Below are 6,000 nucleotides of genomic sequence, written 5' to 3'. Positions count from 1 at the left end.
CTGAAATTATGTCCAATACTTGGGTCATTCTGATTACAGCCTATCAAATTTCTAGGCAGCCATGCACTATCCCCCTCCATATCATAATTAGTAGGTGCTCAAAAAATATTAGTGCCTAACAGGAAGTTTATTCACGTGGGGTGCGTTTCACTCCTGCACACACAGTTATTACTGGTAGTGGCAGCTGCTGATGCTATATTTTCCCCTCTTTGTTGACCAAAATTAAAACGAAAAAAAAATAGACAACAAGAGTATCTTGGGTATGTGTTTGAAGAAAGTACTCCATCACGAGAGAGAAAGAATCGTAAAGAGAAAGAGATTACTCTCATGTGGTCAATTTGAGAAAGCACAAGAACTGGGCTTGGCTTCAGCTTGCCCCCAGTAGAGCATTCTTTCATACATTCCCACTGACCACAAAACCCACACCACTACCTCGCTGATGCTATACCTGCTAACTCCAAGGCTTTAGTCACACAAAGAGCATAGCCATTCTTCTTTGCTGTCATAATGTTTAACCATGTCTTTTACCTACAGAATTTCAGAAACTGGCTTTGGGGGATCCAAAATCAAACCAAGGTTGCAGAGTGTCCTACCTGGGAAGGAATGCTGAAAAACTGATTTAAACCCTCTTTGCTGCTGCCAGATAACCAGTTGGCCCATTACTCAAGAAAACCATGGCAACGCGCTATGCTACATACCCTACCCCTCACATGCTTTGTCCAGCCCAGCCTGCATATCTTACCCCTATTGTCAATTCCAGCACTTTGTCTCATAAAAAATCCCTACCGGCTCTTTTTCAGAGTCACCAGAAAGTCCTTGTGCCTCTGCTGTCTCCCTTGCACTCAAGCACAAACACCAGATAAAAGCCTTGTCTGAGAAATCTGCCTGGCTCCATGTTAATTTTTATTACATGGGGAGCCTCTGGTCTGTAACAAATTATTGTGAAAGACTGATGATTAGACAAACTGGCCTAAACCTTCTCCAATGGTCTGTTCCAGTGAATAATTTTCCTTACACTTGATTTGCCCTATTGGGGGAATAGGTTCAATTCATTCAATCAACAAGTATTTATGAATTACTTATCATATTTATGATATGAGATACACTGTGAATACCTCTTCTACATCTACTCCAACCTTAGTTAACTTCTATTCATTATTCAGAACTCAGTTTAAATACCACTTCCTCTGATAAAACTTATATCTAGGCCAGGTCAGCCTGATATGTACTCTCATGGCACTAGGGGGTCTTATATTTTATGCATTTTGAAGTATGCACTAATGTCTTTGCTTTTTTGGTGAGTGTGTGCTTAAGGCCTGTCTTTTCTGTAATACAGATGAGGACAGGGACTTTGCTTTTGCTCAAGATTGTAACTCTGGTACTTATCTTGGTACTTAAGTGAGAGGCTCTGATGAATGAGTTATCAGAATCTCACTATAACACTACTCACCAAAGTACTTTCTGTTTGTGGTAACCTCTGACTGCCTGGGGCACCTACTGAAAGTGTAGTGATGAAAATCTGTACCTGAAGGTAGTCTCTTGTATGAGGTATCCCCATGGTGAATCTCTGAGGAAGTTATAAACACCAATAACAAAAAAGCAGAAATGAAAAAATAAAAAAAGAAGTTCATCCTGGGTCAATATTATTGTGTAGTCAACATTCTAATAATTCTTCTAAAACTATGTCTTGATGTGTGCCCTTTTTCCATGCTCACACCATAGCTAATGTGGTTAAGCAGATAAAGACTTAGGCATGTTTGACTTTATTTTCACTTTAGCAAATAATTAGAATTTCTACCGTGAAAACATGCAATGATGTCGTGGTAGAGAGGTTTTATCAATGTGTCTTCAGAAAGTAACAATAAATTACAAGTCTGATGTAAAGTTATTGAAAACTAGGTTACAAACCCACATTGCAGACTTCCTTCTTTAATCAAGAGGAAACTATAAACCAAAAATAAAATTCTAAGCCCCTCAGCTGACTGAACGGACCCCCCTTGGCCAAAGGGATTCAAAAAAACACCTGAAAAACTAGTTCAGACCATGATGGGAAAGAGGGGGTGAAACATGCCTCATTATACCCTCCTTCCTTTTGAGTTTAGACACAACTGACCAGCACTGACATTAAAACACGAATCTTAAGCCTGTCAAGACAGAATCTTTGTAGCAGTAAGATAACAGATTTCAATCTGACTCTGGTAAAACATCACATGACAGCCAGTGGGCCCTGAAGGAAATCAAATTATTTTAGCTCAAATTATATTGCTTGACATATTTTGAAATGGCCCTGCCAAGCTGTCACTTGTGGGGGAAAAAATTATGTTCTGTAAAGATTCCCTTATTAGGTCTTTTCCAGAAAGTCTGACAATTTTTAAGGTCCAATAAAAGACATTCACATCTGTTCTCGCTGAAGCCTGGAGGCTTCATATACATGATAAGAACCTTGGCTTCCACAAAGCACCCCCTTACCTTAATTTAAGCTGACATCAACTCTTGGGGCAGAGCTTAACTCTGTCAACAAACTGCCAACCAGGAAATCTTTGAATCCACTTACGACCTGGAAGCTCCTGCTTCTAGATGTTCCACCTCTCTGGGCCAAACCAATGTATACCTTGCATGTATTGATTTATGTCTTTGCCTGTAACTTCTAACTCCCTAAAATGTATAAAATGAAGCTGTACCCCAACCACCTTGGGTATATGTTCTCAGGGCCTCCTGAGGCTGCGCCATGGGCAATGGTCCTTAACTTTGGCAAAATAATCCTCTAAAATTGAGACTTGTCTCAAATACTTTTTGGTTTACAAAACCTTTCCCAGAATACCCCAGGCCTTCCCTCATATTTCATTGGCCAGACAGTTCCTAAGTCAATCGCAAACTTAGACCAATCAAAACTGCTCTCCTGAGACTGGGCCCACTTCCCCAGGGAGTTTTACTGTCCGTGGTCAACAAAAACCGGGACCTCTGAGCCAGGAACTAGGAACCTACTTTGAAGACAACCCCCACTGTCTGCTCCTGTTCTACTCTGCAGCCTCAGCTTCTTCACCTCTACAATGGGGGGAAATTGCATCCTTCATTGACTCCACACACACTTTTTCAGCTCCCATTTTGTGTCCAGTACTGTGTTGAGTCCTGGGGATTCAAAGATTCCCTTCTTCTTGTTTGGGTAGCTGAGACCTATCAGAAGTGCTTCAGGGGCCAGGTATTTAAATTTATACATCTAAGTGTATAAATTTATCCTACTTGCTTTCTAATTCAAACTTTTAATTTAAAACACACACACAGCTGGTCAAAATGAACACATTTTGGCTGGGGGGAGTGGAGAGATTTGGTTTCTTGTTTGCAGGTCCTTCAGGATCTCCCTGCCAAAAAAATTGCAATGAAACGTGTTAAGTGTAGCATTAGACTGAGATAGGCAAAGAGTGATATGGCTTACACCAGAGAGGCACCCAACCCAGCCTGGGAGTGATGCAGCTCAGGATGGAATGGGGATCTGCTTAGATCTGCATGTTGAAACCACATCCCCAGCTGCACAACCTGAAAACATAGAAATCAGCCCAGCCACACCTCTCCCTTACCCTCCCATTGACCAAGTCCTATAGATTCTATCCTTAAATAATTCTTGAATCCACCCAGTGCTCTTATTCCAACTGCTGTGTCCTTTACTCAGTCCCTTATCACTTCTTACCTGTTTTTTTCCAGTAGTCTTCTTGGTCTCCCTGACTAGGGATCTCCTTCCCCAATCTCCTTTCTGAGGCTGCTGCTGAGGATCCTCCCACAGTGAAAATCTAGTAGTTCTTATGCTGCCTAAAACTCTTCAATAGTTTCCCATGGCCCTCAGTTAAAAGTCCAAACTCGTTCCTATGGGATAGAAAGCCATTTGAGATTTGGATCTCATTCAATTGAAACCACCTTTGCAAGAAATATAACAGTGAGAAAATTATGACAGTGAAAGAGACCTGATCTAACTAACCACCATCTTGCCTTTACCCTCCAAACTGCCTTTAATCATTCCTGAGCTTGAGCCAAGCTAACTTTGGGAGACGTTTAGTTTATAGTTTAAATGATAGTAGCCCTTCCCCAAAACTAAATCATCTTTATAGGTTAGGCAGATAAGAGGAGCCTGAATTCTGCTAAAGTGTAGACATAAATTATTACTAGTCATTATTCCAGAAGTCACAAGATTTACAACTTTCACAAATACTCCTGCAGATAACATTACTATTGTGGAACCTAAGATTGGCCTTTTGAGATGTCTTTTCAGGGTTTTGCATTTTTGACAACCAGTGGCTCCACCTGGACCTGCCAACCCGTCCTATGGCTCCTCCCAGAGGCAGACTCAGCACATATGCAGGAGGACCATTTTCCACACTCCTATGATTGCATCCCCAGCCAATCAGCAGCACTCCATTCCCTGGACTGCCAAACTATCCTTGAAAAACCACAGCCTCTGAATTTTCAGGGTGACTGATTTGAGTAATAAAACCCCAGTCTCCTGTTCAGCTGGCTCTGCATGAATTAACTCTTTCTCTTTTGCAATTCCCCTGTCTTGATAAATCGGCTGTATCTGGGCAGCAGGTAAAATGAGCCTGTTGGTTGGTTACATAAACTTTTCAGCCATTACTGCTCACCTTCTCCCTTCTCAGGCTGCTCTTCAGCCTTGTGGAACTCCTGGCAGTTTCCCAAAAATGCCAGGTTGTTTCAAATGCACCCACAGAGTCTTGGCTCCTTCAGTTCTGAGTAGATTCTTTTAAACCTTCCCTCCCTATTCACCTGAAGAAAGGCCAATATTATTCAAAATTCAGTTTAAGGGTCATTTCCTCCCTGAACCCTGTTTTAGCTTCCACCTCAGCACCACTCCCCCATAATCCCCCACCCCTGACTCTGTCATTGCTCACTCTCTGGGGTCTCCTGGAGTTACCTCCCGCAGCATAGACGGCATACTTTGCTTCCTTCATTGTTTCTCCAAGCCATGATGATCATCTGCATCAAATCCCGTTTTTGAAAAAGTTATTTTTTAATTTTAAAAATATTTATTATCATCTTCGTTATCATCATCATCACCTATTGATGAATCAGTCTATGGAACTGGACCCAAAATCTGTGCTTTCAAAATATCCTGGGTTGCAAGTTACACTGCATGTTCATTTTTTGCAAAATACCTCGAGCTTTATAAGATATGCATACTTTTCTGTATGTATGTTAGTTTTAATACAAAGTTAAAAAGAAAAAATTCCCTAGGTTATTCTTACATAACACTGATGCTGGAGAATCACTGACTTTTCTCTCTCTACTGAATTGTAAGCCCTTTGAGGGCAGTGAAGCCATCTATTTTGTCTTTGTATTCCCAGCATGCTTTAGTGCCTACAACATAGTACACACAATAAATGATTACTAAATAAATGAATAAGACCCAAGGGAGTGCACTGGTTTGTGGGTTCCCTTCTCCCTCACTCTCTTCCAAACATTTGTTGCATGCCCCTCCTGGAGCACATGACAGCTCACACCTCAAAGTTACACCTCCTACACACACCCCTGAATAAACCTGTGAGATGCCACCTGGCTTCTTCCCTACCATACGCTGGGTGTAACTGATCCAAGCACCCAGCCTGACAAGGGTAGGAGAAAGGAAGCAGGTGGAGGACGTTCTGTCCCAGTACCAGTACTTTTGCCCTGCCTGGGTCTGAGCCACCTGGCTCAGGCCTTCCTCAGCAGGCCTGGGAATCAAGCTGGAAAAAATATGACCTTGGAGATATTGCAATGCTAAAGCTTCTATTTGCATCTCTGATGTAAGTTGCTTCCTAAGCCACTCAGCTCAATTATGTGGGAATTTGAAAATGATACATTTGAATATTTAGGAGTGGCTGGTGATTTTTTGCAAATTTACAGTAGAAAGTGAGGGGGACTCTGTGTGAAATGTCCTCTAAGTCAGGGGTGTCCAATCTTTTGGCTTCCATGAGCCACACTGGAAGAGGAAGAACTGTCTCGGGCCACACATAAAAT

The 6,000-nt window shown here is 41.8% G+C and overlaps 1 long non-coding RNA gene across 1 annotated transcript; it reads right to left on the bottom strand.

Moving 5' to 3' along the window:
- Nucleotides 1-252: 252 nt before the first annotated feature.
- On the bottom strand, nt 253-4,889 carry LOC134762065 (uncharacterized). Its single transcript, XR_010141591.1, has 3 exons — nt 4,629-4,889; nt 3,686-3,858; nt 253-3,359 (listed from the first exon to the last, which is right to left on the bottom strand). It is a non-coding gene; the product is annotated as an uncharacterized LOC134762065 (long non-coding RNA).
- Nucleotides 4,890-6,000: the final 1,111 nt, after the last annotated feature.

This window comes from Pongo abelii, chromosome 8 (genome assembly GCF_028885655.2).
Source record: "Pongo abelii isolate AG06213 chromosome 8, NHGRI_mPonAbe1-v2.0_pri, whole genome shotgun sequence".
Taxonomy (NCBI): domain Eukaryota; kingdom Metazoa; phylum Chordata; class Mammalia; order Primates; family Hominidae; genus Pongo; species Pongo abelii.
The sequence above is the reverse complement of the archived record's forward strand: the minus strand, read 5'-3'. Positions and strand labels throughout refer to the sequence as shown.